We start from the raw sequence: 15360 nt of genomic DNA on the forward strand, positions 1-15360 counted from the left end.
GGACCTCGGTGACCACCCATCCGCCTCGCGGTGGTCCCCGGCCGGCTAGAATTCCGGACCGCGACCGCGAACTCGCGGGACCCTAAATGGCCCGCGGACCAGCCGGCGGGACCTCGGTGACCACCCATCCGCCTCGCGGTGGTCCCCGGCCGGGTAGAATTCCGGACCGCGATCGGTACCTCGCGGGACCCTAAATGGCCCGCGGACCAGCCGGCGGGACCTCGGTGAAGACCTATCCGCCTCGCGGTGGTCCCCGGCCGGCTAGAATTCCGGGCCGCGATCGCTAACTCGCGGGACCCTAAATGGCCCGCGGACCAGCCGGCGGGACCTCGGTGACCACCCATCCGCCTCGCGGTGGTCCCCGGCCGGGTAGAATTCCGGACCGCGATCGGTACCTCGCGGGACCCTAAATGGCCCGCGGACCAGCCGGCGGGACCTCGGTGAAGACCCATCCGCCTCGCGGTGGTCCCTGGCCGGGTAGAATTCCGGACCGCGATCGGTACCTCGCGGGACCCTAAATGGCCCGCGGACCAGCCGGCGGGACCTCGGGGAAGACCCATCCGCCTCGCGGTGGTCCCTGGCCGGGTAGAATTCCGGACCGCGATCGGTACCTCGCGGGACCCTAAATGGCCCGCGGACCAGCCGGCGGGACCTCGGTGAAGACCCATCCGCCTCGCGGTGGTCCCTGGCCGGGTAGAATTCCGGACCGCGATCGGTACCTCGCGGGACCCTAAATGGCCCGCGGACCAGCCGGCGGGACCTCGGTGAAGACCCATCCGCCTCGCGGTGGTCCCCGGCCGGGTAGAATTCCGGACCGCGATCGGTACCTCGCGGGACCCTAAATGGCCCGCGGACCAGCCGGCGGGACCTCGGTGAAGACCCATCCGCCTCGCGGTGGTCCCCGGCCGGGTAGAATTCCGGACCGCGATCGGTACCTCGCGGGACCCTAAATGGCCCGCGGACCAGCCGGCGGGACCTCGGTGAAGACCCATCCGCCTCGCGGTGGTCCCCGGCCGCGTAGAATTCCGGGCCGCGATCGGTAACTCGCGGGACCCTAAATGGCCCGCGGACCAGCCGGCGGGACCTCGGTGACCACCCATCCGCCTCGCGGTGGTCCCCGGCCGGGTAGAATTCCGGACCGCGATCGGTACCTCGCGGGACCCTAAATGGCCCGCGGACCACCCGGCGGGAGCTCGGTGAAGACCCATCCGCCTCGCGGTGGTCCCCGGCCGGGTAGAATTCCGGGCCGCGATCGGTAACTCGCGGGACCCTAAATGGCCCGCGGACCAGCCGGCGGGACCTCGGTGACCACCCATCCGCCTCGCGGTGGTCCCCGGCCGGGTAGAATTCCGGACCGCGATCGGTAACTCGCGGGACCGCAATTGGCCCGCGGACCAGCCGGCGGGACGTCGGTGACCACCCATCCGCCTCGCGGTGGTCCCCGGCCGGGTAGAATTCCGGACCGCGATCGCTAACTCGCGGGACCGCAATTGGCCCGCGGACCAGCCGGCGGGACCTCGGTGACCACCCATCCGCCTCGCGGTGGTCCCCGGCCGGCTAGAATTCCGGACCGCGATCGGTAATTCGCGGGACCCTAAATGGCCCGCGGACCAGCCGGCGGGACCTCGGTGAAGACCCATCCGCCTCGCGGTGGTCCCTGGCCGGCGTGGATTCCGGACCGCGATCGGTAATTCGCGGGACCCTAAATGGCCCGCGGACCAGCCGGCGGGACCTCGGTGACCACCCATCCGCCTCGCGGTGGTCCCTTGCCGGCTAGAATTCCGGACCGCGATCGGTACCTCGCGGGACCCTAAATGGCCCGCGGACCATCCGGCGGGACCTCGGTGAAGACCCATCCGCCTCGCGGTGGTCCCTGGCCGGCTAGAATTCCGGACCGCGATCGGTACCTCGCGGGACCCTAAATGGCCCGCGGACCAGCCGGCGGGACCTCGGTGAAGACCCATCCGCCTCGCGGTGGTCCCCGGCCGGCTAGAATTCCGGACCGCGATCGGTAACTCGCGGGACCCTAAATGGCCCGCGGACCAGCCGGCGGGACCTCGGTGAAGACCCATCCGCCTCGCGGTGGTCCCCGGCCGGGTAGAATTCCGGACCGCGATCGGTACCTCGCGGGACCCTAAATGGCCCGCGGACCAGCCGGCGGGACCTCGGTGACCACCCATCCGCCTCGCGGTGGTCCCCGGCCGGGTAGAATTCCGGACCGCGATCGGTAACTCGCGGGACCCTAAATGGCCCGCGGACCAGCCGGCGGGACCTCGGTGAAGACCCATCCGCCTCGCGGTGGTCCCCAGCCGGGTAGAATTCCGGACCGCGATCGGTACCTCGCGGGACCCTAAATGGCCCGCGGACCAGCCGGCGGGACCTCGGTGACCACCCATCCGCCTCGCGGTGGTCCCCGGCCGGGTAGAATTCCGGACCGCGATCGGTAACTCGCGGGACCCTAAATGGCCCGCGGACCAGCCGGCGGGACCTCGGTGACCACCCATCCGCCTCGCGGTGGTCCCTGGCCGGGTAGAATTCCGGACCGCGATCGGTACCTCGCGGGACCCTAAATGGCCCGCGGACCAGCCGGCGGTACCTCGGTGACCACCCATCCGCCTCGCGGTGGTCCCTGGCCGGGTAGAATTCCGGACCGCGATCGCTAACTCGCGGGACCGCAATTGGCCCGCGGACCAGCCGGCGGGACCTCGGTGACCACCCATCCGCCTCGCGGTGGTCCCCGGCCGGCTAGAATTCCGGACCGCGATCGGTAATTCGCGGGACCCTAAATGGCCCGCGGACCAGCCGGCGGGACCTCGGTGAAGACCCATCCGCCTCGCGGTGGTCCCTGGCCGGCGTGGATTCCGGACCGCGATCGGTAATTCGCGGGACCCTAAATGGCCCGCGGACCAGCCGGCGGGACCTCGGTGACCACCCATCCGCCTCGCGGTGGTCCCTTGCCGGCTAGAATTCCGGACCGCGATCGGTAATTTGCGGGACCCTAAATGGCCCGCGGACCATCCGGCGGGACCTCGGTGAAGACCCATCCGCCTCGCGGTGGTCCCTGGCCGGCTAGAATTCCGGACCGCGATCGGTACCTCGCGGGACCCTAAATGGCCCGCGGACCAGCCGGCGGGACCTCGGTGAAGACCCATCCGCCTCGCGGTGGTCCCCGGCCGGCTAGAATTCCGGACCGCGATCGGTAACTCGCGGGACCCTAAATGGCCCGCGGACCAGCCGGCGGGACCTCGGTGAAGACCCATCCGCCTCGCGGTGGTCCCCAGCCGGGTAGAATTCCGGACCGCGATCGGTACCTCGCGGGACCCTAAATGGCCCGCGGACCAGCCGGCGGGACCTCGGTGACCACCCATCCGCCTCGCGGTGGTCCCCGGCCGGGTAGAATTCCGGACCGCGATCGGTAACTCGCGGGACCCTAAATGGCCCGCGGACCAGCCGGCGGGACCTCGGTGAAGACCCATCCGCCTCGCGGTGGTCCCCAGCCGGGTAGAATTCCGGACCGCGATCGGTACCTCGCGGGACCCTAAATGGCCCGCGGACCAGCCGGCGGGACCTCGGTGACCACCCATCCGCCTCGCGGTGGTCCCCGGCCGGGTAGAATTCCGGACCGCGATCGGTAACTCGCGGGACCCTAAATGGCCCGCGGACCAGCCGGCGGGACCTCGGTGAAGACCCATCCGCCTCGCGGTGGTCCCTGGCCGGGTAGAATTCCGGACCGCGATCGGTACCTCGCGGGACCCTAAATGGCCCGCGGACCAGCCGGCGGTACCTCGGTGACCACCCATCCGCCTCGCGGTGGTCCCTGGCCGGGTAGAATTCCGGACCGCGATCGGTAACTCGCGGGACCCTAAATGGCCCGCGGACCAGCCGGCGGGACCTCGGTGACCACCCATCCGCCTCGCGGTGGTCCCCGGCCGGCTAGAATTCCGGACCGCGATCGCTAACTCGCGGGACCGCAATTGGCCCGCGGACCAGCCGGCGGGACCCGCTTGACTTCCTATCCGCCTTCGCTGGTTCCCAAGTCGGCTAGAATTCCGGACCGCGATCGCTAACTCGCGGGACCGCAATTGGCCCGCGGACCAGCCGGCGGGACCCACTTGACTTCCTATCCGCCTTCGCTGGTTCCCAAGTCGGCTAGAATTCCGGACCGCAATCGCTAACTCGCGGGACCGCAATTGGCCCGCGGACCAGCCGGCGGGACCCAATCCACTTCCTATCCGCCTTCGCTGGTTCCCAAGTCGGCTAGAATTCCGGACCGCGATCGCTAACTCGCGGGACCGCAATTGGCCCGCGGACCAGCCGGCGGGACCCGCTCCACTTCCTATCCGCCTTCGCTGGTTCCCAAGTCGGCCACAAATTACGATTATTCGGCCTCTCGCTCTGGAAGTGCCATCGGCACTTGCTCGGAAAAGTGTCCGCCTCTTCTGGTTCCCTAGGTCGGCCGCCAAATGCGAAAAATCGGCCTCTACCCCGTTTGGGTACCAGGGGTAGGGTGCAGTACCAACTTTGGTCTTCAGGTGCGCCAGAGCGCGATGGTTGGTCCCACTAGTCAGCGTACTCATCGACGGTTTACTCCCCTTTCGCAAAATATAGTGGGCACGTATGTGCAGGACTGTTTATTTTTATTTTGAAAAATTTTCTAAGTGCCAGCGGACGCTGGCACACGACGTGTCCGAGCCACGATGGTGCCCAGGCCGGACAGCGACGGCGAAAAAGCCGATTCTGGAAGTTTCGAATATGCCAACGGCAAAAGCGGCGTGATGTGTCCGCCTCGGCTGGTTCTCCGGTCGGCCAGAAAAAGTGAAAATTCGGCCTCTCGCTCTGGAGGTCCGACGAACTTTGGCGAATATTTTCTAAGTGCCAACGGGTGTTGCGCCGAAATGTGTCCGACTCGGCTGGTTCCCCGAGTCGGCCCGAACGAGCGAAAATTCGGCCTCTTCGCCTGGAAGTCCGGCCGACTTTGGCGAATATTTTCTAAGTGCCAACGGGTGTTGCGCCGAAATGTGTCCGACTCGGCTGGTTCCCCGAGTCGGCCCGAACGAGCGAAAATTCGGCCTCTTCGCCTGGAAGTCCGGCCGACTTTGGCGAATATTTTCTAAGTGCCAACGGGTGTTGCGCCGAAATGTGTCCGACTCGGCTGGTTCCCCGAGTCGGCCCGAACGAGCGAAAATTCGGCCTCTTCGCCTGGAAGTCCGACGAACTTTGGCGAATATTTTCTAAGTGCCAACGGGTGTTGCGCCGAAATGTGTCCGACTCGGCTGGTTCCCCGAGTCGGCCCGAACGAGCGAAAATTCGGCCTCTTCGCCTGGAAGTCCGACGAACTTTGGCGAATATTTTCTAAGTGCCAACGGGTGTTCGGCCGTAATGTGTCCGACTCGGCTGGTGCCCCGAGTCGGCCCGAACGAGCGAAAATTCGGCCTCTTCGCCTGGAGGTCCAACGAACTTTGGCGAATATTTTCTAAGTGCCAACGGGTGTTACACCGTAATGTGTCCGACTCGGCTGGTTCCTCCGGTCGGCCCGAACGAGCGAAAATTCGGCCTCTTCGCCTGGAAGTCCGGCCGACTTGGGCGAATATTTTCTAAGTGCCAACGGGTGTTACGCCGAAATGTGTCCGACTCGGCTGGTTCCCCGAGTCGGCCAGAAAAAGTGAAAATTCGGCCTCTTCGCCTGGAAGTCCGGCCGACTTGAGCTAATATTTTCTAAGTGCCAACGGGTGTTCGGCCGTAATGTGTCCGACTCGGCTGGTTCCCCGAGTCTGCCCGAACGAGCGAAAATTCGGCCTCTCGCTCTGGAAGTCCTGCCAACTTGAGCGAATATTTTCTAAGTGCCATCGGGTCTTGCCCGGAAAAGTGTCCGACTCGGCTGGTTCCCCGAGTCGGCCCGAACGAGCGAAAATTCGGCCTCTCGCTCTGGAAGTCCTGCCAACTTGAGCGAATATTTTCTAAGTGCCAACGGCTGTTCGGCCGTAACGTGTCCGACTCGGCTGGTTCCCCGAGTCGGTCCGAACGAGCGAAAATTCGGCCTCTTGCTCTGGAAGTCCTGCCAACTTTAGCGAATATTTTCTAAGTGCCATCGGGTCTTGCCCGGAAAAGTGTCCGACTCGGCTGGTTCCCCGAGTCGGCCAGAAAAAGTGAAAATTCAGCCTCTTGCTCTGGAAGTCCTGCCAACTTGAGCGAATATTTTCTAAGTGCCATCGGGTCTTGCCCGGAAAAGTGTCCGACTCGGCTGGTTCCCTAGTTCGGCCACATAATGTGAAAATTCGGCCTCTTCGCCTGGAAGTCCTGCCAACTTGAGCGAATATTTTCTAAGTGCCATCGGGTCTTGCCCGGAAAAGTGTCCGACTCGGCTGGTTCCCCGAGTCGGTCCGAACGAGTGAAAATTCGGCCTCTTGCTCTGGAAGTCCTGCCAACTTGAGCGAATATTTTCTAAGTGCCATCGGGTCTTGCCCGGAAAAGTGTCCGACTCGGCTGGTTCCCTAGTTCGGCCACATAATGTGAAAATTCGGCCTCTTGCTCTGGAAGTCCTGCCAACTTGAGCGAATATTTTCTAAGTGCCATCGGGTCTTGCCCGGAAAAGTGTCCGACTCGGCTGGTTCCCCGAGTCGGCCCGAACGAGCGAAAATTCGACCTCTTGCTCTGGAAGTCCTGCCAACTTGAGCGAATATTTTCTAAGTGCCATCGGGTCTTGCCCGGAAAAGTGTCCGACTCGGCTGGTTCCCCGAGTCGGCCAGAGAAAGAGAAAATTCAGCCTCTTGCTCTGGAAGTCCTGCCAACTTGAGCGAATATTTTCTAAGTGCCATCGGGTCTTGCCCGGAAAAGTGTCCGACTCGGCTGGTTCCCCGAGTCGGCCCGAACGAGCGAAAATTCGGCCTCTTCGCCTGGAAGTCCTGCCAACTTGAGCGAATATTTTCTAAGTGCCATCGGGTCTTGCCCGGAAAAGTGTCCGACTCGGCTGGTTCCCTAGTTCGGCCACATAATGTGAAAATTCGGCCTCTTCGCCTGGAAGTCCTGCCAACTTGAGCGAATATTTTCTAAGTGCCATCGGGTCTTGCCCGGAAAAGTGTCCGACTCGGCTGGTTCCCCGAGTCGGCCCGAACGAGCGAAAATTCGGCCTCTCGCTCTGGAAGTCCTGCCAACTTGAGCGAATATTTTCTAAGTGCCATCGGGTCTTGCCCGGAAAAGTGTCCGACTCGTCCGGTTCCCTAGTTCGGCCACATAATGTGAAAATTCGGCCTCTTGCTCTGGAAGTCCTGCCAACTTGAGCGAAAATTTTCTAAGTGCCATCGGGTCTTGCCCGGAAAAGTGTCCGACTCGTCCGGTTCCCTAGTTCGGCCACATAATGTGAAAATTCGGCCTCTTGCTCTGGAAGTCCTGCCAACTTGAGCGAATATTTTCTAAGTGCCATCGGGTCTTGCCCGGAAAAGTGTCCGACTCGGCTGGTTCCCCGAGTCGGCCCGAACGAGCGAAAATCCGGCCTCTCGCTCTGGAAGTCCTGCCAACTTGAGCGAATATTTTCTAAGTGCCATCGGGTCTTGCCCGGAAAAGTGTCCGACTCGGCTGGTTCCCCGAGTCGGCCCGAACGAGCGAAAATTCGGCCTCTTCGCCTGGAAGTCCTGCCAACTTGAGCGAATATTTTCTAAGTGCCATCGGGTCTTGCCCGGAAAAGTGTCCGACTCGGCTGGTTCCCTAGTTCGGCCACATAATGTGAAAATTCGGCCTCTTCGCCTGGAAGTCCTGCCAACTTGAGCGAATATTTTCTAAGTGCCATCGGGTCTTGCCCGGAAAAGTGTCCGACTCGGCTGGTTCCCCGAGTCGGTCCGAACGAGTGAAAATTCGGCCTCTTGCTCTGGAAGTCCTGCCAACTTGAGCGAATATTTTCTAAGTGCCATCGGGTCTTGCCCGGAAAAGTGTCCGACTCGGCTGGTTCCCTAGTTCGGCCACATAATGTGAAAATTCGGCCTCTTGCTCTGGAAGTCCTGCCAACTTGAGCGAATATTTTCTAAGTGCCATCGGGTCTTGCCCGGAAAAGTGTCCGACTCGGCTGGTTCCCCGAGTCGGCCCGAACGAGCGAAAATTCGACCTCTTGCTCTGGAAGTCCTGCCAACTTGAGCGAATATTTTCTAAGTGCCATCGGGTCTTGCCCGGAAAAGTGTCCGACTCGGCTGGTTCCCCGAGTCGGCCACGGAATGTGAAAATTCGGCCTCTTGCTCTGGAAGTCCTGCCAACTTGAGCGAATATTTTCTAAGTGCCATCGGGTCTTGCCCGGAAAAGTGTCCGACTCGGCTGGTTCCCCGAGTCGGCCAGAGAAAGAGAAAATTCAGCCTCTTGCTCTGGAAGTCCTGCCAACTTGAGCGAATATTTTCTAAGTGCCATCGGGTCTTGCCCGGAAAAGTGTCCGACTCGGCTGGTTCCCCGAGTCGGCCCGAACGAGCGAAAATTCGGCCTCTTCGCCTGGAAGTCCTGCCAACTTGAGCGAATATTTTCTAAGTGCCATCGGGTCTTGCCCGGAAAAGTGTCCGACTCGGCTGGTTCCCTAGTTCGGCCACATAATGTGAAAATTCGGCCTCTTCGCCTGGAAGTCCTGCCAACTTGAGCGAATATTTTCTAAGTGCCATCGGGTCTTGCCCGGAAAAGTGTCCGACTCGGCTGGTTCCCCGAGTCGGCCCGAACGAGCGAAAATTCGGCCTCTCGCTCTGGAAGTCCTGCCAACTTGAGCGAATATTTTCTAAGTGCCATCGGGTCTTGCCCGGAAAAGTGTCCGACTCGTCCGGTTCCCTAGTTCGGCCACATAATGTGAAAATTCGGCCTCTTGCTCTGGAAGTCCTGCCAACTTGAGCGAAAATTTTCTAAGTGCCATCGGGTCTTGCCCGGAAAAGTGTCCGACTCGTCCGGTTCCCTAGTTCGGCCACATAATGTGAAAATTCGGCCTCTTGCTCTGGAAGTCCTGCCAACTTGAGCGAATATTTTCTAAGTGCCATCGGGTCTTGCCCGGAAAAGTGTCCGACTCGTCCGGTTCCCTAGTTCGGCCACATAATGTGAAAATTCGGCCTCTTGCTCTGGAAGTCCTGCCAACTTGAGCGAAAATTTTCTAAGTGCCATCGGGTCTCTCCCGGAAAAGTGTCCGCCTCGTCCGGTTCCCTAGTTCGGCCACGGAATGTGAAAATTCGGCCTCTCTGAGGTACCAGGGGTACGCATTTAGGTACCAGGGGTAGTCGCTGAGGTACCAGGGGTATGCATTTAGGTACCAGGGGAGACCACTACGGTCTGTTGGTCCCCCTAGTTAGTGTACTCATCGGTTTACTCCCCTTTCGCAAAATATAGTCGGCACGTATGTGCAGGACTGTTTATTTTTATTTTGAAAAATGTTCTAAGTGCCAACGGAAGCTGGCACACGAACTGTCCGAGCCACGATGGTGCCCAGGCCGGACAGCGACGGCGAAAAAGCCGATGTGTGTTTGATGGAAGTTTCGAATATTTTCAAAGTGCCAACGGCACTTGCGGGGTGATGTGTCCGCCTCGTCTGGTTCCCCAGGTCGGCCAGAAAAAGTGAAAATTCGGCCTCTTCTCCTGGAAGTCCGGCCAAGTTTGGCGAATATTTTCAAAGTGCCAACGGCACTTGCGGGGTGATGTGTCCGCCTCGTCTGGTTCCCCAGGTCGGCCAGAACAAGTGAAAATTCGGCCTCTTCTCCTGGAAGTCCGGCCAAGTTTGGCGAATATTTTCAAAGTGCCAACGGCACTTGCGGGGTGATGTGTCCGCCTCGTCTGGTTCCCCAGGTCGGCCAGAAAAAGCGAAAATTCGGCCTCTTCTCCTGGAAGTCCGGCCAAGTTTGGCGAATATTTTCTAAGTGCCATCGGCACTTGCGGGGTGATGTGTCCGCCTCGTCTGGTTCCCCAGGTCGGCCAGAACAAGTGAAAATTCGGCCTCTTCTCCTGGAAGTCTGGCCAAGTTTGGCGAATATTTTCAAAGTGCCAACGGCACTTGCGGGGTGATGTGTCCGCCTCGTCTGGTTCCCCAGGTCGGCCAGAACAAGTGAAAATTCGGCCTCTTCTCCTGGAAGTCTGGCCAAGTTTGGCGAATATTTTCTAAGTGCCAACGACTCGACCAGCGTAAAGTGTCCGCCTCGGCTGGTTCCCCATAACGGCCACCATAAGTGAAAATTCGGCCTCTTCTCCTGGAAGTCAAGCCAAGTTTGGCGAATATTTTCTAAGTGCCAACGACCCAACCAGCGTAAAGTGTCCGCCTCGGCTGGTTCCCCATAACGGCCACAACAAGTGAAAATTCGGCCTCTTCTCCTGGAAGTCTGGCCAAGTTTGGCGAATATTTTCTAAGTGCCAACGACCCAACCAGCGTAAAGTGTCCGCCTCGGCTGGTTCCCCATAACGGCCACAACAAGTGAAAATTCGGCCTCTTCTCCTGGAAGTCTGGCCAAGTTTGGCGAATATTTTCTAAGTGCCAACGACCCAACCAGCGTAAAGTGTCCGCCTCGGCTGGTTCCCCATAACGGCCACAACAAGTGAAAATTCGGCCTCTTCTCCTGGAAGTCTGGCCAAGTTTGGCGAATATTTTCTAAGTGCCAACGACTCAACCAGCGTAAAGTGTCCGCCTCGGCTGGTTCCCCAGGTCGGCCACCAAAAGTGAAAATTCGGCCTCTTCTCCTGGAAGTCAAGCCAAGTTTGGCAAATATTTTCTAAGTGCCAACGACTCAACCAGCGTAAAGTGTCCGCCTCGGCTGGTTCCCCATAACGGCCACCAAAAGTGAAAATTCGGCCTCTTCTCCTGGAAGTCAAGCCATGTTTGGCAAATATTTTCTAAGTGCCAACGGCTCTTGAGCCGAAAAGTGTCCGCCTCGGCTGGTTCCCCATAACGGCCATGAAAAGTGAAAATTCGGCCTCTTCTCCTGGAAGTCAAGCCAAGTTTGGCAAATATTTTCTAAGTGCCAACGACTCAACCAGCGTAAAGTGTCCGCCTCGGCTGGTTCCCCAGGTCGGCCACCAAAAGTGAAAATTCGGCCTCTTCTCCTGGAAGTCTTGCCAAGTTTGGCGAATATTTTCTAAGTGCCAACGACTCAACCAGCGTAAAGTGTCCGCCTCGGCTGGTTCCCCAGGTCGGCCACCAAAAGTGAAAATTCGGCCTCTTCTCCTGGAAGTCAAGCCAAGTTTGGCAAATATTTTCTAAGTGCCAACGACTCAACCAGCGTAAAGTGTCCGCCTCGGCTGGTTCCCCAGGTCGGTCACCAAAAGTGAAAATTCGGCCTCTTCTCCTGGAAGTCTGGCCAAGTTTGGCGAATATTTTCTGAGTGCCAACGACTCAACCAGCCTAAAGTGTCCGCCTCGGCTGGTTCCCCATAACGGCCACCAAAAGTGAAAATTCGGCCTCTTCTCCTGGAAGTCAAGCCAAGTTTGGCAAATATTTTCTAAGTGCCAACGACTCAACCAGCGCAAAGTGTCCGCCTCGGCTGGTTCCCCATAACGGCCATGAAAAGTGAAAATTCGGCCTCTTCTCCTGGAAGTCAAGCCAAGTTTGGCAAATATTTTCTAAGTGCCAACGACTCAACCAGCGTAAAGTGTCCGCCTCGGCTGGTTCCCCAGGTCGGCCACCAAAAGTGAAAATTCGGCCTCTTCTCCTGGAAGTCTTGCCAAGTTTGGCGAATATTTTCTAAGTGCCAACGACTCAACCAGCGTAAGTGTCCGCCTCGGCTGGTTCCCCAGGTCGGCCACCAAAAGTGAAAATTCGGCCTCTTCTCCTGGAAGTCAAGCCAAGTTTGGCAAATATTTTCTAAGTGCCAACGACTCAACCAGCGTAAAGTGTCCGCCTCGGCTGGTTCCCCAGGTCGGTCACCAAAAGTGAAAATTCGGCCTCTTCTCCTGGAAGTCAAGCCAAGTTTGGCAGATATTTTCTAAGTGCCAACGACTCAACCAGCGTAAAGTGTCCGCCTCGGCTGGTTCCCCAGGTCGGCCACCAAAAGTGAAAATTCGGCCTCTTCTCCTGGAAGTCAAGCCAAGTTTGGCAAATATTTTCTAAGTGCCAACGACTCAACCAGCGTAAAGTGTCCGCCTCGGCTGGTTCCCCATAACGGCCACCAAAAGTGAAAATTCGGCCTCTTCTCCTGGAAGTCAAGCCATGTTTGGCAAATATTTTCTAAGTGCCAACGGCTCTTGAGCCGAAAAGTGTCCGCCTCGGCTGGTTCCCCATAACGGCCACCAAAAGTGAAAATTCGGCCTCTTCTCCTGGAAGTCAAGCCAAGTTTGGCAAATATTTTCTAAGTGCCAACGGCTCTTGAGCCGAAAAGTGTCCGCCTCGGCTGGTTCCCCAGGTCGGCCACCAAAAGTGAAAATTCGGCCTCTTCTCCTGGAAGTCAAGCCAAGTTTGGCAAATATTTTCTAAGTGCCAACGGCTCTTGAGCCGAAAAGTGTCCGCCTCGGCTGGTTCCCGCGGTCGGCCTTCAAAAGCGAAAATTCGGCCTCTTCCCCTGGTAGCCCTGCCAACTTGTGCGAATTTTTTCTAAGTGCCAACGGCTCTTGAGCCGAAAAGTGTCCGCCTCGGCTGGTTCCCTCGGTCGGCCCCAAAAAGCGAAAATTCGGCCTCTCCCTCTTTAGGTACCAGGGGCTGGGGTACCAGGGGGAGGGTGCAGTACCAACTTTGGTCTTCAGGTGCGCCAGAGTACGCTAAATGGTCCCCCTAGTCAGCGTACTCATCAACGATTTACCCCCCTTTCGCAAAATATAGTCAGAACGAGCATGGGGGGCGCATAATTTACCCCACAAAATGAAAGGGCCCGGTGCCGAGCGCTTGGTCATGGCCGCCAGCAGCGCCCCTTGCTCGGTGGGAACACAACACGCAGGGTTGCACAGCACCCTGGAAGGCACACAGAGAGAGAGAGAAAAATTTTCTAAGTGCCTCTCTTGACGAAAAATGTCTAAGTGCCTCTCTTGACGAAAAATTTCTAAGTGCCACAGCGCTCGAAAATTTCCTAAGTGCGAGCACGGCTGTGAAATATTCAAAGTACAAGGAACGCTGGCAGAATCGCTCGACGGCCGTCTGCTCCCGGCGGCCGCCGTGAAGTCTCCCCTCCCGGGGACGGCTGTCTGCTCCCGGCAGCCGTCCTTAACCCCCTCCCCACACGTTGGCCGAACACCAGCCGAGGGCGAAAGGCTCGCGGTGTGGAAGGATCGTGGCCACGGCTAATCTAGCGATGCCCGCGTTGGACGGTCACACCGCACGACAGAGCGGGGCCTGCATCCGGCGCGAGGCGGCCTTCAGGCACGTGGTTCGAGACGACCTCACCCGCCCTAGCCCGGAGCGGAAAGACTTTTACAAGTCCAAGGAACAATGGCAGAATGGGAGGACCGGCCGCCTCCTTAAACACAGGCCGGAGAGATGGAGCGGGATCAGCGGCCCGCGCATTGAGCGAACACCGGCCGAGGGCGAAAGGCTCGCGGTGTGGAAGGATCGTGGCCACGGCTAATCTAGCGATGCCCGCGTTGGACGGTCACACCGCACGACAGAGCGGGGCCTGCATCCGGCGCGAGGCGGCCTTCAGGCACGTGGTTCGAGGCGACCTCACCCGCCCTAGCCCGGAGCGGAAAGACTTTTCAAAGTCCAAGGAACACACTGGCAGAATCTCTCGACGGCCGTCTGCTCCCGGCGGCCGCCGTGAAGTCTCCCCTCCCGGGGACGGCTGTCTGCTCCCGGCAGCCGTCCATAACCCCCTCCCCACACGTTGGCCGAACATCAGCCGAGGGCGAAAGGCTCGCGGTGTGGAAGGATCGTGGCCACGGCTAATCTAGCGATGCCCGCGTTGGACGGTCACACCGCACGACAGAGCGGGGCCTGCATCCGGCGCGAGGCGGCCTTCAGGCACGTGGTTCGAGACGACCTCACCCGCCCTAGCCCGGAGCGGAAAGACTTTTACAAGTCCAAGGAACAATGGCAGAATGGGAGGACCGGCCGCCTCCTTAAACACAGGCCGGAGAGACGGAGCGGGATCAGCGGCCCGCGCGGAGGGTCTTTAAAATGTACAAAGTCCTAGGAACAATGGCAGAATCGCTCGACGGCCGTCTGCTCCCGGCGGCCGCGGTGAAGGGACTGTACACCCCACCCGGGGACGGCTGTCTGCTCCCGGCAGCCGTCCTTCCCCCCCTCCCCACACGTTGGCCGAACATCAGCCGAGGGCGAAAGGCTCGCGGTGTGGAAGGATCGTGGCCACGGCTAATCTAGCGATGCCCACGTTGGACGGTCACACCGCACGACAGAGCGGGGCCTGCATCCGGCGTGAGGCGGCCTTCAGGCACGTGGTTCGAGACGACCTCACCCGCCCTAGCCCGGAGCGGAAAGACTTTGAAATATTCAAAGTCCAAGGAACACTGGCAGAATGGGAGGACCGGCCGCCTCCTTAAACACAGGCCGGAGCGACCGAGCGGGATCAGCGGCCCGCGCGGAGGGTCTTTAAAATGTACAAAGTCCTAGGAACAATGGCAGAATCGCTCGACGGCCGTCTGCTCCCGGCGGCCGCGGTGAAGGGACTGTACACCCCACCCGGGGACGGCTGTCTGCTCCCGGCAGCCGTCCTTCCCCCCAAACCCACACGTTGACCGACACCGGCCGAGGGCGAAAGGCTCGCGGTGTGGAAGGATCGTGGCCACGGCTAATCTAGCGATGCCCGCGTTGGACGGTCACACCGCACGACAGAGCGGGGCCTGCATCCGGCGCGAGGCGGCCTTCAGGCACGTGGTTCGAGACGACCTCACCCGCCCTAGCCCGGAGCGGAAAGACTTTGAAATATTCAAAGTCCAAGGAACACTGGCAGAATGGGAGGACCGGCCGCCTCCTTAAACACAGGCCGGGCGAAAAATATGCGAATGTTGGGCGGAAAGACTTTGAAATATTCAAAGTCCAAGGAACACTGGCAGAATGGGAGGACCGGCCGCCTCCTTAAACACAGGCCGGGCGAAAAATATGCGAATGTTGGGTCTCATCCAAGAAAGGGAGTTACCGGCCGCCTCCTTAAACACAGGCCGGGCGAAAAATATGCGAATGGTCCATCCAAGGAAGGAGGACCGGCCGCCTCCTTAAACACAGGCCGGAGAGATGGAGCGGGATCAGCGGCCCGCGAACTGAGCGGCCGAGGGCGAAAGGCTCGCGGTGTGGAAGGATCGTGGCCACGGCTAATCTAGCGATGCCCGCGTTGGACGGTCACACCGCACGACAGAGCGGGGCCTGCATCCGGCGCGAGGCGGCCTTCAGGCACGTGGTTCGAGACGACTTCACCCGCCCTAGCCCGGAGCTGAAACTCTGCGAATGTTAACATCCAAGGATGGAGGCAACGGCCGTCTCGTTAAGCTGAG

Source organism: Syngnathus floridae, unplaced genomic scaffold (assembly GCF_059516105.1).
Source record: "Syngnathus floridae isolate MCC-2025c unplaced genomic scaffold, RoL_Sflo_1.0 HiC_scaffold_107, whole genome shotgun sequence".
Classification (NCBI taxonomy): domain Eukaryota; kingdom Metazoa; phylum Chordata; class Actinopteri; order Syngnathiformes; family Syngnathidae; genus Syngnathus; species Syngnathus floridae.